General features: G+C 52.9%; 1 protein-coding gene across 4 annotated transcripts in view; it reads left to right on the top strand.

Annotated features, from left to right (window-relative positions):
- ST3GAL1 (ST3 beta-galactoside alpha-2,3-sialyltransferase 1) overlaps window positions 1-16602 on the top strand; it is a 94556-nt gene that overhangs the window by 52641 nt on the left and 25313 nt on the right. For 3 of the 4 annotated variants that reach the window (XM_023514983.1, XM_023514985.1, XM_003792864.3), the window contains exon 3: window positions 5620-5674. The exons of the other annotated variant lie outside the window; for it this stretch is intronic. The gene's annotated coding sequence lies outside the window, so the exon portion shown is untranslated. The remainder of the gene's footprint in view (window positions 1-5619; window positions 5675-16602) is intronic. 4 annotated transcript variants of the gene reach the window in all.

Below are 16602 nucleotides of genomic sequence, written 5' to 3' on the forward strand. Positions count from 1 at the left end.
CCTACTCACGGTCTCATAGCCAGTGAGCAGTAGAACAAGGATTGAGCTGAAGTTAGTCTGGCCCCAGACTCTGTGCTTAAACTGCCAGTGCTGTCCAGCCAGTAGAACTTTCCCAGCAATAGGGATGTTCAGTTCTTGTACTGCCCAGTTCAACAGCCACTAACCACTTGATGCTGTTCAGCACTTGAACTTAGGTACTACTGAGAAACTATCTTTTAAATTTTATTCAATGTAATGAGTTAATTTAGTGTCACTAATTAGTTAATTAATGAGTACAACTAAGGAACTGTGATTTAAAGTTTAATTGTAATTATAAATGGCCACATGTGGCTAGTAGCAATTAAGAACTGTGACAAGCCTGAGGTGTCACCCCACTTGCAAGCTAACAAATTAGCCTCTGGCAGATGCCAGAGCTAAGCATCTGCCAAGACAGGAGCTTCCTGGATCAGAGCCAAAAGACTTCATTACCTATAGCACAGCAGGCAGCCAGAGTTTCAGGTTTGCATCATTGTGCCCCCAAATCCCATGAGTTTGCGTCATAAATGAGGAACTGTGATCTTTTATAATGGGATGTGACCATCCTTTCTGCTGGAGGGAGACGTTATCATTATTATACTGATAGTAAGCAAACTTGAGCCCTGTTCTAGAGGGAGACACAATTTCTATGTCCCATGCTCTGTTCAGCCTTGAAAGATAGTCCAGATCAAAACCCATTAGAGTGTCTGCTCATGGACACATAGATGTGCAAGAGACCCATGTAAAGCTACCTCAACAGTGGGTGTTGCATTGAGTATTGCAACTCCAAATTTGTGCAGTGCCTATTCTGGGGTATTTCACATGTGTTATATCACTGGTCAGCCCTCCATGTCTTCAGAGTTAGCCTCAGTTTCCCTGTTTTGCAGAAGAATAACCTGAGGCTCGCCCCTACCCAGCTTCTTGAATTTTCATATCATGGGTTCTCCTCGTGTTTATCAACTTCCCCCAAAAAGAGAAACCCAGAAAGTTTCTCCTCCTTACTCTTCAAAACTATTCTCCAAGACTCTAGAATTCTTTTTCTCTCTTGCTTTGTCACAGTTTTTCTGTCTTTGCAGAACAGCTGCCAGTTTCACCCCTTCTCCGATGCCTTCCCTGCCCGGCCCAGCCTGTGCTGGCCTCACCTGTCTCTTCTCTGCCGGGAGCATTCTGTCTCCTACTCTTGGGTGGCCTCTCTGAGGACAAAGCCTGTGCCTTCCTGTGGCCACGCTCTGCCAACATTGTCCATTGTGGGAAACAGACCAACAAATAAGGACTCAGAAAAACAAAACCAACAACTGTTATTTCATGTGTTGGGTTGACTTCCTGGTTCAGCCCCAGGGACTGTGGTGAATGGGCATGACTCTTTCCCGGAAAGGGAGGGGTTTTAGAGTGACTCAAAGAAAACTCTTTTGAATTGTGTTGCGTTTTGATAAATACACCCATGAGAGGAGAGAAACTTGACATTTTCTTTCAAGCCAGCATAAGGCATGAGTCCCACTTCCTCCTGGATGAGCAGGAGGCAATGGAAGGATGCCCAGGCTGGTCTCAGGAGACCAGGTTCTAGTCCAAGTTCTGAGGCTGGACAGCTGTTTGGCCTTAGGGGTAGCACTCCCTTTTTTCAGGCCTCAGTTTCTCAACTATGAAGCACAGCTGGGGGTGGGGGAGAGGAGGCAGACCCCTCCATGCTTCGGTGACTGTCTGGGCCCGGGATACCTTTCTGCTCTTCCCCATCTGCTTCCTGCTGCCCCTGCACTGGACTGGCCCTCCTGCCTCTTCCTGTGCGGTGGGTGGAGACCTCCCACACTGCTGGCCCAGATGGCACCTGCTGTAGGGATGTACAGAGGCAGCAGCACTTCATTCAAATCCAGCCCGTTCTGTCTTCAACACTTACACAGCACACACTCAACCTAATCGTTGCAGACCCTGGGCCAGGAACACTGGGTCATCTCACTGAATCCTTGCAGCAGCCCAGGACATGGGGACTCATGCTACCCCAGATGAAGAAACTGAGGTCCAGAGATGAAGTGGCTTATCCATGGCCACTGAGCTGCCAGACAGCAGAGCCAGGATGAAACTCCAGTCTCCTGACCATCTCCTTAGTTCTCATAAGTCACATGTTCATTGGTAGGAGACAGAATAATTGCAGGAGGAACTCTGCTGTGTAACAATCTCTGGACCTCCAAGACTTGTGTACAATAAATGTTTATTTCTTGTTCACATCGCAAGTGACAAGGCTGTGTGTCTGCTGCAGGGCTGCTGTGGCTCTGAGTGCCTCCTACATTTCCTCAGTCTAAGGTCCATGCTGAAGGTAGTCATTACTCACCAGAACGGGCTATGCTTAGACCAGAAATGAAAGAGCCACACAGCCGGAGTTCCATCATCTGCCCCGAGATATCACTCACCATAACTGCTCACCAGCTGGTAGCCAAAGCAAGTGACGTGGGCAAGCCCAGTGTCCATAAAGTGAAGGGTCATGGTCCTCCCTCAGTGAGAGGGGGCAGGCCTGAAGGTGGTGAATAAATCCTTGCATAATAACTGGGCTCTGCAGCCAGATGCTGGGGTCTGACTCCTGCTCTCACTTAGTAATCGTGTGGCTCTTGGGAATGTACTGTGCCTCAGTTTCCCCACCTATGAAATGGGGGTGTACTGATAGCTCTGCATTTGTTCTCTAGGGGTACCAAAACTAGGTGGTGTAAACAACAGAAATGTATTTTCTCACAGTTCTGCAGGCTGAAGTCCTGGATGAAGGAGTCATCAGGGATGGTGTCTGGTGAGGGCTCTCTTCCTACCTTACAGACGGCGGCCTCCTTGCTATGTACTCACATGGCCTTTCTCTGTGCACAGAGAGAGCTTTCTAGTGCTTCTTCCTCTTTTTATAGGGACAGGAGTTCTAACAATTGAGTCCATAGCAAGGGCCAGTCTTGTGGGTTGCTGTGATGGTGTAAATGGGTTAGGACAGTGTCTGGCTCCCAAGTAAGCACCGAGTAAAAACAGGTGACCTGCTGGTAGTGTGTCCCAGGTTAAAAGGATTGGGCATTGCCCGGTAATGACAACGCCTCATTTGGCTTCTCTTTATGCTCTTTGGCACTTCTCCCAATTCTTGGCACAAACTAAGCGTTCAGAAAACAGATACTCGACTCTCACAGTGAAGCACAAGGCAGTTGACAGAGGTGACCAGGCTGTGAGGAGCCCTCAGCGGCCCTCCCCTCTGCCTTGCTGACCTGCTTTGTGACCTTGGCCAAGTCACTGTCTCCTGTCAGCCAGGATTCATCACGTTAATGCAAGGCTTGTTTTGCCAGCAAAATCTTAGCAGATTTGCATTTTTTCAAGGCCTTGTGTGGCTGGTCCCAAGTAGTTGGACAATGTTCACAGTCAAAGTTGACTCAGAGAGGTCATTGTTTACAAAAATGTGCTTATGAACTCCAAAGTGACGTATTTCTCCTCCCCCTCCCGTAGATACTGCCCCCAACAGAGCATGTGATGACCCTGCAGGATCCCGCTGGGGACAGGTGGGAATTAGGAGAACGTATACTCACTGCCTCGTGTCTGTGGAAGTTTCTGGATCAGACTTAGAAGCCTGAGTGTTTTCTTGATCTTGTGTCTCCACCCCCAGACATGGAGCATACCGGCCCTGAGTGTCCTCATGGGACCACATGGCCACTTGGAAACCCCAGGTGGTTTTTTCTTCCTCACACCTGTTACCTTTCCCACATGTGGCCTTGCTTAGGAAGGGCTGTGTGTGAAGCTGTTTGTTTAGCAGAGGCCTCTGTTAGCTGGGCAGGGAGAGACATGGGAACTGCCGGCCTGTCCACACCGCCTCCAGGGTAGCTGAGCCCCTCTGTGTCAGGGGGAGAGCAGTTCTTAGCTTCTTCCCAGCTAGTTAATTATGGTTACAGTGACTAATTATGTGCAGTTTTGACCCTATGAGCCTCAATTTCCTTATCTGGGAAATAAGAACAAACACCTGTGAGGTGTGCCGCTTCTGACCCCGAGCAGGTGATGATAATGACGGTGATGACCACAGGGGAGCCTGAGAGGGCACTGCCTCTGCACCAGGCATGGTTTGGGCTCCTCATGTTACTGATCTTCTAAGCTGGTCAGCACCCTGAGGAAGTGGGCACCATTCTTCTTTACAAATGAGGAAACTGAGGCACGGCAGACTCAAGTGACTCACGGCAGGATGTGCAGCCAGTTAGCCTGGGATAGTACCGGCCATCTGGCTCCACGGCCCGTGCGCCCGAGTCCCGCTTGACAGTGGCTGTGCCAGACTGTGTCCCTCCCCCAAGCTTCCCTGCACAGGGGGGAAGGTACACAAACCGCACATGCGGCTGGTGCCAGAAAGTAATTACTTTTCATTAAACTAGTTTGCTGTTTTTACAAATTTCTCTTTAATGTTACTTCACTGGGAACTCAGGCCAGGCCCTGCAGGAGACTCAGCCCGGCACCTCTTCCCTCCACAGGCCTCAAAGAATATTGCTGTGTGAGGGCTGCCAGCGTCGTTATTGATGGCCCAGGTCGTGCAGGGGAGAGGGAGAGAAGGAAGCTTGGCAGTCTCCACCATTCGGAAAGTTCTTTCCACCCCCTCTCCCAACAAGAAAGCATTCTTCACCCCTCACAGGGGACCAAGGCCTTATTGTCATTTATGGTTGTTGCCACTCCCCCCAGGGCTCTCCTCTCAGCACTTAGGAGAAAAGCTTAAGCCAAGCAGTGACACCTCCCTGATCCTCAGACTCATGTTCTCTTTCTCTTCACAACATAACCACCTCTCTGTTTTCTACCAGTTAGAAGAATATTCTAGAGCCAAAACCACCTCCTGCCCCGCCCACTGGGATCTGTGCCGGCCCTATTGCAAGTGTCACCTGCATACACTTGACTGTGGGGAGGGGATGGCCTCTGACCCAAAGCCCAGGTTCCAGCCCCCATCCTGTCCTGTCCTCACCACCCCTTGGATACCTGCCTGCCCCCCACCCCCACCCCAGCTGCTCAGCCTCTGAGCTGCAGTGTCCTCCATGGGGCTGTGGGGCTGGAGCTCCTGCAGGGACAGTCCTAACGTAATAATGAATGTGCGGTGTCTGTGGCTCAAAGGAGTAGGGTGCCGGCCCCATATGCTGGAGGTGGCGGGTTCAAACCCAGCCCCAGCCAAAAACCGCCAAAAATAAATAAATAAATAATGAATGTGCCAGGGCTTAAGTTGGAGCCAGGCACACGGCCAGGAGCAGGCCTTCTTCTCATTTCCTGTCTCTCCGGGCCCTCCTCATCCCTCAGAGTTTGAGCCAAGAGCCCTGTGTCCTGGCCACCTTTGATTTGTCCCTTCCCCACCCCCGTGTCTTACATTGCTGGTTAAAACTCCAGATTTAGCTTTTTTTTTAACAACAGGAAGTGACAGTGTAGATCATACAGTCAGAACTTTCATTTTAGTTGGGGACCCGAAGCCTCAGCAGCCGGTCCCTTGGCTCCAGTCCTGCTCTCCCCACACTGGGGCTTGGCAGGCGTGGCACATGGCACTTTGCATTTACACTGCGTGTGCACTGGGCACAACAGAAACTCCCATCAGAGCTCACACCCTCCTAGAGAGAAGCCTGAGGGTTTTTTTCTACTTTCCAGATGAAGCAACTGAGGCTCGGAGAGGTTGAGGAGCTCCGCTGAAGTCCCATGGCTGGTAAGTGGCAGAGGTGGGGTTCGGATGGCTTTGCCTTCTTTCCCATTGCCATGTCATGACGATTGTCCTCCACCAGTCTGGACTCTCTCACAGACACCTGTGGCTCTGTTTTCCATTTTGTTCACATAGATTTCTGGGTTGATAAGGGAAGACCCTGGAGTCGAGAACACACATGGGATGGTATTTGAGAAAAATAGCCACGTTCCCCATCGGTGCCTGGGTCAGGACAAACCCAGAGCCTGCGTACATGTAGGTTCAGGAACGAGCCTGCCATGGCCGACGGAACCCGTGTCCCCCGGCCCTGGAGGGTCATACGGGGCTCCAGGCTCTCTAGGAACCAGACCCCACGGGCCCTGTCCGGTCCTCACTTTCCCAGGGACCAGGCAGCTACCTGCTCATGTGCTGTGTGCCTCACATCCTGCCCCAACCACAGGGCTCGGCTGTGCTCTCTGCAGCTCTGGACAGTTCTATCTACATGTGTGGTTTTGTAGTATTTCTGGTTTTGTTGTTTTGGCAAAAACCAAAGGAAGTCTGTAAGCCGAGTTCTGTCTTCCCCACCCTGAGGATGGCTGATCAGCTGTCAGAAATAAGCAAAGTGCAGCTTGGAGAGGAAAACCTGCAAACCCAAGCTGCAGAGGTCAGGAAGCACCTGCCTAGCTGCTGGGGACACCCTCCTGGGCTGTTCGTAGACAAGGCTGCCGTTAGGAACATCCCATTTTCCATGTAGGAACACCCCATTTTCCATGTAGGAACACTGAGCGCAGAAATACGGTGCTCCTCACCTCTGTGGAGACAAAACCTACAGTGAACTTTTGCTCCTGAGTGCAGAGTGCCTGGCTGTGTCACAACTCACTCAGCCTGCAGTGTTCTCAGCAGGGAGGACACAGCAGTTAGAGCAACAGACAAACTCCCTGCCTCCTGGTGGAAGGAGACAGACAAGTAGTCTGGTAGGCAACAGAGTGCTATTTCCTGAGCAAGGCTATGCAGAGGAATGCTGCACAGCAGCGGACAGTGATGCTAGTTTAGGGTGACCAGGGAAGCCTCTGCAAGGAGGGCATTTGGGCAGAGAATGCTGCATGCAGTGAAAGCCATACAGATTCCCGGGTAAGATTTTTTGGTAGCAGGAACAGCATTTGCAAAGGCCCCGGGGCAGGAAAGTTTGGTGTGTCCATCGCCCTCTTTGAGTTTGGCTCTCTGTGCATTTGGCCCCTCACACTCCCACCAACACAGCTACTGCTCAACTCTGCTGTCCCTTTGCCTGTCACCTCCAAGTATTGGTAGGAGTGTGGCAGGGGATTGTACAGCAAAAAAAATCTAGCAGAATGGAATAGGGCAGAGGAAAGGCGAATCTCTACCAGGAAACTGCTCGTCTTAATCCATTTTGCATAATTTCACTTTCTGATAAAATTTGAAACAGTTTTATATTCCTCGTTTGTGTATATTCTCAAAACATGTGCTGTAACTAGGACTTTGAGTCTTCCCAACCACTGTAATCCACTATTTCAGGGCCATCTTTCAAAAACCAAAGAAATACTAATAGAATAAGAAATCGTCTTGGAGACTACACTGCTGACCTCACTCTGACCTCAGTGTGAGGCCCGAGTAGGGTGCAGCAGCACACAGACCCGTGTCCTGCACGGCCATTGGGTTTGGGCTTCTGTCCATAAGCTTGGCTCACCCCTCTGTTAAGTGGTAGGCTTGGTACCCAGTTGGCTCCTTGGAGCGGGTCATGGGCTGGACATGTGGAAGGGACATGCTTAGGAATTAGGGAGCCCAGCTTCTAGTCTTAGTGCCAGCCTGGACCAGTGTACAGCCTTGGGCAAGGCATGTCCCTCTGTGAGTCTCAGAAAATGAAGCAGAAAGTTTGGTGATCTGTGTGTCCCGCCGTGATCCTGAAAGGCTACCCCCTTTGCCTCCAAGGAGGGTGGCAGCCAGCTATGGGAACAGAGCCTTTTTCAGGTCCCTTTTGATTGTGTTGCCCTCTGGCTCTTAGTAAAGAGATGTCCTACGAAGAAGAGCACACCTTTGGCCATCTTGTCCTGGACATCTGGACCAGGGCTTCAGACCTGGGAGCTATGGCTGCAGAACCAGAAACTCATTTCTGGCGAGGCAGAATGTCTCACTTTCCTTAGGGCACAAAAAGACCTAGTGAGTCTCCCATTAACTGAATCTCATTCAGCTGGAAAACTAATAATCAGAAAGCAATTCTGCCTGGTTACCGGCTGTGAGGGCCTGCAAGTTTCTCTTAAGAAATGCTCAGAAAGCTGCTACAATGGGGGGCTCGGAGCCCAGCCCTGCTGTGTCCTCTCCTAGGAGCAGGCAGTCAGTGGGTGACCTGCAGCAAGCCCATCACCAGCCCATCACCAGCCCATCGCCAGCCGGCATCCCCAGGTTCTCCCATCTGCCCCTCTATGCACTAAACAAGCCCTGGGGAGGGTCGGAGGCCAGAGGCACAGAATTAAATAAGATGCAGTGTGTGCTCTCAGCAGCAGTTCACCTCAGCCTGACCCCTTTCTCCATTTGGTAAAACTCCAGAGAGTTCTCTACTTTATTAGTCGCAGTTCAACAAGCAGCACAAGCTTCATGTTTGTGCCGGACTCCCCTCCCCGCGAGGTCCTATGGAGCCTAGACAGATGTCTGCATGTGCCGTGGGTTGCAGTATAGGACAGAAACACTAGGCTGGGGACACCCACCATGTTGGAGCAGACAGCAGGTAAGCCGGCTTTTCATCTTAGAGGGAGAAATGTCCTTGTGTGCCATGACTGTTGCTGCAGACACAGCCCAGGGGCAGAGTAGTCGGAGCCTTGCTTTCTCAGTCTGCCCAGCTAGACCCATGGGACATGGAGCAATGTAGGGGACCCAAAGGAGTGTCTCTGAGCAATAGGTTAGCACTGGAAAAAATCAGATTCGAATCCCAGCTCTCACACTAAATGTGAGATTGGGTAAGTCCCAGTCCCTGAGCTTCTCTCAGCCTGGATTTTCTATCTGTAAAGTAGGGGTAATGCCTGCCTTTCAGGGGATCATTACAGAGAGTATGGTCACTCTCCTAGGAACACAGTGGGGAACACAAGAAGGTCCCTGAGCACAAAACATTGTGATGTTGGTCATTCATGGTCACTCAAGCAGCTGAAAAGGATCAGGACATCAGAGGGGCAGAAGAGAATGGCTGGGGTGGCGCCTCTGCAGCCCTGTCCTGTGCTTCTGGAAAGAGCTATGCTCCTACCCAGTGCCCCTCACATGCCAACTCTACCTCAGGACACTTGAGACAGGGAGTCACACTGCCTGCTGTGTAGACGAACACTGGTCTGGAGTCCACCAGCTGGCAGGGTATCAGAGCCCCGTCTCCGAGCAAGGTGTCTTGCCAGCACTGGTCGGGCTCTGCCACACCCATGACCCTCCAGCCATCCCAGCCCCTCAAGCCTAGGCTTCTCGTTAAGACCCAAGGAGTGCAGACCACGTTGGCCAGGCCCACCTCTAACACTGCATTTTCAGGGAGATACAGCTACACCTGTTTGCTTTAGAGCCAGTGGGCAGAACCAGCTTTTAAAATGCTGAGCTTTGCCACGTGGGAGGCCCTTTGATGGGCAGCCAGGAACAAGACATACGGTCCCCCCGCCCCCAGAAGGGCCCATGGCGTGTGCTGGGGATACAGTCTCAGTGGTGAGTGCCCACCACCCACTGGCCAGCTTGGCCAGAGCTGGGAGAGAGGAGCCCTCCCTGTAGCCCCTCTGGCCAGGGGGGATTTGTCACCACTGTTTCCCTCTCTCCTGCCAGACTCACCTTCTCATCCAAAGGAGGATCAGCAGCATTTACGATTACTGGCGGGGTAGAAGGAGTAGAGCCAAGTGGAGGTTGGGTGGGGGGCCAAGTCTATCCAGGGCCCCACACTGAGAGACCAGCCCAGGCTGAGAGGCAGGGTGCTGGCTCAAAGGGCTTAGTCTCTGTAGCCAGGCTGCTGGGATCACCGTTGAATTTCCCTTCTCCAGAATGCACAGCCCGGGCCGAGTTACTTAACTATAACGTATCTATTTAGTTTCCTGTCTGCAGAAGGGGCCTGCCAGTGGATCCCAGGAGTTAACAGGAATAGAACTCTCAACCCAGCTCTTAGTATGGCACTCAGCACAAAGTCACACACAAGAAATGTCACCTTTTACTAGAAAGGGATAGGATAGGTCCATGGCCCCTGGGGTGGATGGAAACACTGTGTTTCCTCGTTCTGTCCTCTCAGGACTCCCGGGACTCAGGACTCCTAGGGTGCGTGTTGCTGTCTCCTCTGTCTTTGCATCCAAGGGCAAACAAGATGTGGTGGGGGTGGTCAGGTGGAGCGGCCAGGCTCATCTTTTTCCTACCCTCCTCGTGGTAGGGGGGTCCAGGTTTGGGTTCTTGTCCTCAGCCCACAGCTTACCAGAGGCATGACTCTGAGGACGGCCTTGAACCTGCCTGAACACCTTTGGTCAAATAAGAGCTAGATGACCAGACATCTTCATAATGGCTAAGGAGAAGTTGCAGCCATGTGGGGTGTTCCCCAGCTCCCATGTCACCCCCATGTGGCTCAGATGCTGCAGGGTGGGTGCTCATCGCAGGCACAGCCGGTGCAGCACAGGCTTCCCGTCTGCCTCTGAGAAACCAGGGGTTCACCACTCACTGCGTGACCTTGAGAAGGGACTTGGCCTCTGTTTCCACCTTTTCTCTATGAGAGAAAAAACTGTCACAAAGGTCAAATGGGTGATCTAGCAGAAGTGTGAGCTGGGCACCTGGCACAGAGTCAGTGCACAGCAGGGCCAGATCCCTGCCAAGTGTTTGGACCCCCCGCCCGGACACACTGGCTGTGGGTGCTCATGGGGACATCTTACTGGCCACTCACTCTCTTTGTGGCTCCATGTGCCCTATTCCCTCCTGTCTGCAGCCCAGAGCCTTGCCAGAGCTGCAGGCCTCGGCTGCTCTGAAAGTGCCCTGGCCCCGTCATGCTGACCCCTGCCCTCCCCTCTGGCTGCCAGTCCTCAGGTGCTCAGTGACCCCTTGTCAAGGACAAAGTCTCCCTTTCCTGACTGTAGGACCCAGGTGGGCCCATAGCTCATGGCTTGGTCTATTTCTACCAGGGCTGCCTGTCCTCTCCTCTGGGGGCTTGGAGGCAAGGGGTGCTGGCCCAGAGCAGTTCTACCCTGAGACCTGGCTGGACGCTGGGTTAGGACACCCTGCTGCCCTGGGTGTAGGGATGGTCCCTGCCAGATGTCACCTGATGCTTGCTGCTGTCTCAGAGTCCTGCAGTGTGTTGGGCCTCATCGTGTTAGCAGAAGGGGTGTAGAGTGAGTCTGAGTCCCAGTTCTGCACCCCACTAGGGGCTGCCCCTAATCTCTCCTTTAGGCACCTTCTGGATGCCCCTGCAAATCATCAGAATAAAAATATTCCCAGGGCAGTCATGGACAGCCACATCAGACTTCCTGGATCTTAGCTTCAGGGGGGCCAGGCCTGCAGCCTCCCCGTCCTACATGAGAACCTGGGATAGACCCCTGCGGGCTGGCGTGGCAGGGGCTTAGTAACTGTGAGTAGCCTTTCCTTCCTGGGGACTTCTGCACCCCGAAATCTGGGAAACCCTTTCTTCCGGCCCTTTCTTCATGTGAGCCTGGGCATGCTTACAGTGCAACCACCTAAATTCCTGACCACATCACATGCTTCCCCCATCATCTGAATGTCTTTGGACTCCAAATTTAGCACCTCTCAATCCACAACACATAAGAAGATTTGTGGATTTAAATTCTTTTTGTGCAGCCGAGAATATGAAAACATACCCGACTCCTGCTCATGTGACCCTAATCCTGGTTAATCATGTTTCTCTGGGGCACTTCTCTACACCGCCCACTCCAACCACTGTTTGGGATTCAGGGGAAAACTTTGTTGTCTGCCCCAGTTAGTTTCCCAGCAAAGGAATAAGCGAGTGGGACTAGAGTGAGAGGAGGAAGGTCATGAGCACAGCCAAGGGGTCTCCCCATCTGCTGTCACCTCTGGATGAGAGTCAGCATAGGAGGGGGTGGGAAACTGAGGCCCCAAAGGAGATAGGCTTCCCAGGTCACCCAAGACAGAGACAGGGCTGCTCCTCAGCTCCCCGCGCGATGTCCTATGCTCCCCCCACTCTAGCCTCCTATGCCAGTTGCAGTCACTACTGTCCGCTGCTCACAAGCTAGCCGTGGCCCCCATTACCTGCACCCAAACGCACATTCCTGAAGACTTCCACCATCTGACTGAGTGCCCTCAGCCTCTCAGAAGGGCCGGCTGCTTTCTACAATGTGCTGCGTTCCCATCACCACCCCGGGCATCTCTTGGGAGGTGATCCTCTGCCTGGTTTACCCTCCTCCATCAGTGCCAAAGTGCCCCAAGGCCATGGCCACCTGCCCCACAGACCTTCCCTCCCCCTTCAGTTGTCACTAACCAGCCATTTGCAAAACACTAAGAACCCTGGTGTGACACCTGTCCTGAGCAGATAGATACCTGTGGCCTGCCCCATGTTGGATCCGAAACTGGTTCCTCTGTGGCTTCTCTGTCGGGCAGTGAAGACAAACATGCCACCAGCTATGTCTAGGACAGGGGAGTGCTGAATAGCAGATTCAGGAATCAGCTGAGCCCTTCCTGGCTGTGTGACCTTGAGTAAGCTCTCTAAGTTCAGGGCCTCAGCTTTCCCCATCTATAAAATGGGGTTATGGTGCATCAACCTGAAGCTGCCTGTTTTATGCCCTGCCTGGTCTCTAAGAAGCTGCAAGGCCTCTCAGACCCCAGTTTCCTTCCCCTCCAAAGCAGAGCTAAGGGTGTCTTCCCGAAGAGCCACTGGGTCCTTCCGCCAGGTCTCCACACAAAGGACGTGTTAGGTGTTGACGCTGTCTGAGCTGGGCAGGCCTGTGCAGATAAAAGGAGGCGGCAATTGGGGTTGTCAAATAAATCCTGAGATAAGGAAACTGGAGGCCACCAGATTGGGTCAGAGATATTTATTCTGTGGTTCTTTGCAGGAAAAACAAGGAGGATTCTCCTTGATGTTAAGCCCAGCAGGAGTCCAGAGTGGATCTCCCCCTAAGGGGAGCTCACACACACTCGGGCTAAATGCTACAGTGGGAGCAGCTGTGGACGGGCTAAAGTGACCCTGCCCAGAGGCTCCCCTGGCATTGGCTGCATTTCCATGGGAGACAGAGCTGGGTAGGAGCTGGTGGCTTTCACCAGGAAGCCTGGGGGAGGAACTAATTGGAGTATCCCCCAAGTGGGACCTGGAATGCCTCAAGCCTGGACCCTGAGTGGTGTAGGGAAGCCATTGTGCTATGTCTGCCACAGGCCGTATTGGTGGCCTAGGCCTGGATGGCAAGACCTGCTGACAGGTGAGTGCCCCACAGCAGTTGGGCCAGGGTTTGGGAGGATTCCAGAAAGGGCAGCTACCCTGGGTGATAGGGAATCCAGGACTCCAAGGCTCCAGCAGGGCTATACCAGTTCTGCCTGCAGATCCTCTGAGGCAATGGGGAGCTATTTTGAGAGCAGTTTGGGTGGGATGGGAGGCTGGGCTACTTGTGGGGCCAGGGGTGGTGACTGCGTAGACCACACACGTCATCAACAGTGCCTCTTGGAGCTATGGAGCAGGGCTCTCCTGGGCTGATCAGGATGCCGGCAGGACACGGTGCACTCAAAGTGGGCAGTGGAGGGGAGTGTGGCGAAAGGGCCCTTTGCACAGGGCCCTTTGGTAGAGGAAACCACAAGGGTGGCACTGTCCTGGGGATGGAAACAGTGGGGGTGTTTCCAACTCTAGGGGTGAAGGGGCAAGAAGACAGACTTACTGAGATCCCCAAGATGAAACCAGTATGTGGACAGGAGCAAGAGCCCTTGGTTGTCCTGTGGGGAGGACGCCAGGGCAGTCACACTTGACACTCGTCTCTTCTCTCGAGCCAGCCTCCTGCCCGCTTTGCCATCGGCCAGATGTAGCAGGAAGATGATAGCATGGGGGGCCACTGATGGGTACAGTCCATCCCTAAGCCAGCCCTTGGCACAGAGCAGGACAGAGAAGGTACGGGAGACGTCTGCAGGAGAGAATGAAGATAACTGGCTCACTGCCTGAACCAGGGTGGCGGGTGGCCTTGGGGCAGGCAGGGGTTGTTCTGACAGCCCCAACTTTGCCTCTTACCCGTTGTGACTCAGGCATAGCCGGCCCTGGGCCCAGGGTCTCTTGTCATTTGTCTAGTCACCTGTCCACCCTGCAGGCCTTGAGCCATCACCACTTCCTCTGGACACCCCCGACCCCTCCTATGCCCATCTGCTTCCCGGCACTGAGGCTGTGGTGTGAGTCAGGGCTCTCCAGAGGAGCAGAGCCAGTAGAATTTTGTGTGTATTAAGAGATTCATTTTGGAAATTGACAGGCAGTTATGGGGGCTGGCAAGTTCAAAATCTGCTGGGCAAGACAGAGGGTGGAAACTCAGTCAGGAGTTGGTTTCTATGCTGTAGTCTTGAAGCAAAGTTCCTTCTTTTCTAGGAAACCGTAGTTTCTGCTCTCAAAGGAAGTCTTCACTGATTCGATGAGCCCCACCTGAACAAGTCTCTTGAGTATAGAGGTTAACCACATGTGCAAATGACCTCCCCAGCAACACTGAGACTCAGTGTTTGGCCCAACTACTGGACACAACGGCCCAGCTAAGCTGACACATCACAGTTAGCCATCATAGCTGTTCTAAATTTTTTGTGTGATTCCTTAAAATCTGAGCCTCTGTCCCACCCTGCAATGTTAAGTTTCAGGAGTGCAAAGGTGAAGGTCATTCTACTTTTTCTAACCATTTTTCTGTCCAGTCCTTGACAGTAGCTGCTAAAAGGCAGGTGCCCAGGAAGTACTTGTTGAATGAAAGCAAGAGAGAGAATCTGCAAAGGCAGGTGCAGTGTCAGATCAGGGGTGTTGCCAAGACAGAGTGAGGTGCTGGGTGGACACCTGGGAAGCACTCAACTCACACAGGCTGTTTCTTCCTCCTCTTACCCCTCACCATCCACTGTCCACACACACCCGCATTTCTTAGTTTCTCAAAGGAGTGATGATCCCAATGTAAGAGACATTTTCCTAATATTGACACTGATATTTTCAGGAATTGCTCTTTGCCCTTAACATAGATCCACAAATGAGTAGCACTGATTCTGATATGTATCAAATATCCAAAGCCCTAAATACTTAGGAGGGCTGTATGTTTGGAAAGTGACTGCCAAGATGAATCAACTGTCCACTAATTTGTCCCCTCAGCAGAGCCAGGTGAACACGGACTGGGATAATTCCCCCATTTTATAGATGAGGGACTGGCAGGGCCGAAGTCCTAGGCGGCTCTGTGTCTTATCCTGTGGCGGGGGTGTCCCCTCCTCTCTTGAAAGGCACAGGGAGGATGGAAGCCTGAGGGCAGCACACTTGCCCTGCTTTCTTGCCCCTGCATCTGGGACCTGCTTTCTATTCTGTGGAAGGAGAGAAACGGCCACCCCTACCCCAGCAGTGAGAGAGTTTGTTGCCACCTGTCGACCTATGGTGGCCAGGGCCACCCCTCAGTCTTCACCTCACTATAGTGGTCAGGTTGCTCTTGGATGATGTCTGGAGGGAACTGTGTCCACTGCCCCCATGGCTGAGCCTCCTGGACCCTGGGAAGCAGAAAATCATCAGGCAGGGCCAGGTCTGGATGTGGCCATGGGAGCCTCGCTGCCAACTGCTGGGTGACTCAGAGCGGGTGCGGCCAAGCTGGAGCAGCTGACCAGGGAGAAAACGGAACAAGAGCGATGAGGGTTCACGCTCACCCCCTCCAGGCCCGTGCCGGGCTCACACACATACCCTCCTCAGGGCTTGCACTGCCACCATGGAGCAGGGTGGTCCCATCTCTCTTTTTCTGCTCTGATACCAAGGCCTGGGCCAGGGCTGGACCTCAGCCTGGTATTGCCTACTGGGCTTAGGTCTGCTGTGGCTGCAATCCCAGCCTTATCATCTTCCAACCGAGGGCCTTGGGCATGTTGCTTGACTTCTGTGGGCCTCTGTCCCCACCTCTAAAAGATGGAGGTGATGAATGCCTAGTCCAGTGGTTCTCAACCCTCCTAATGCCACGGCCCTTTAATACAGTTCCTGTGGGTCACGACCCACAGGTTGAGAACCGCTGGCCTAGGCCATCATCTGGAAACCGTGTGGGCTCAGTCACTGTGCTTAGAGCAGGGTCCGGGAAAGAGAGAGCCTCAGTTCCTGGCAGGCATCCTCCCTGTTGATGGCATTAACGTTATTGCTCTATGCGGCCACCTGGAAGTAGGGGTGATTTTTAACCCTATTTTATAGATGAGGGACTTGCAACTCAGGCAGCCCATGTTCCTTTCCTGAGGTCACACAGCTAAAACCTCAGTGCCTTTTGGATGGTCCCTGCAGGGATCCGCCCCTGCTGGCTGCAGCCAACCAGCTCCCAGCCCTCTCTCTTCCCCCAGACCGCCACTTGTGCTCTGTTCCACTGGAGCCCCTGAGAGCCTTCTGGGAAGGGTAGAAACCACATGAGGGCTGCCACTCTGTACGTAGAGCAGAGCAGCTTCTAAGGAGCCAGGTACGTCTTGAACTTTGGGGATCTGGCTCTATTTCCAGTTGTGGCACAGTTTTGCTGTGTGTCCTTGGATAATTCACTTCCCCTCTCTGAGCTCAGCTTTGACGTGTCAAATGACATGAGACAAAAGCTTCGAGCGAAGCTCACAAAGTTGTTGGAAGGGAAGCGGGGGTGGGGTCCTTGGGTGTTTTGGCCGTGGTGCTTCAGAGTGAGGCCCAGAGGCCAGGAAGTTTCTGAGAACTGGCACAGGATCTTAGCTGCCTGCAGCCTGGAGGGAGGTGGAGGAGGAGAGTCATGGAGTCCAGTGCTCTCTGGGGGGCAGCCATAGAGCAGTTCCACCACTGCAGGAGGGAGGAGGTGGAGGAGGAG

The sequence above is a fragment of the Otolemur garnettii genome, unplaced genomic scaffold, assembly GCF_000181295.1.
Source record: "Otolemur garnettii isolate 467f Iridium unplaced genomic scaffold, OtoGar3 scaffold00062, whole genome shotgun sequence".
Lineage (NCBI taxonomy): Eukaryota > Metazoa > Chordata > Mammalia > Primates > Galagidae > Otolemur > Otolemur garnettii.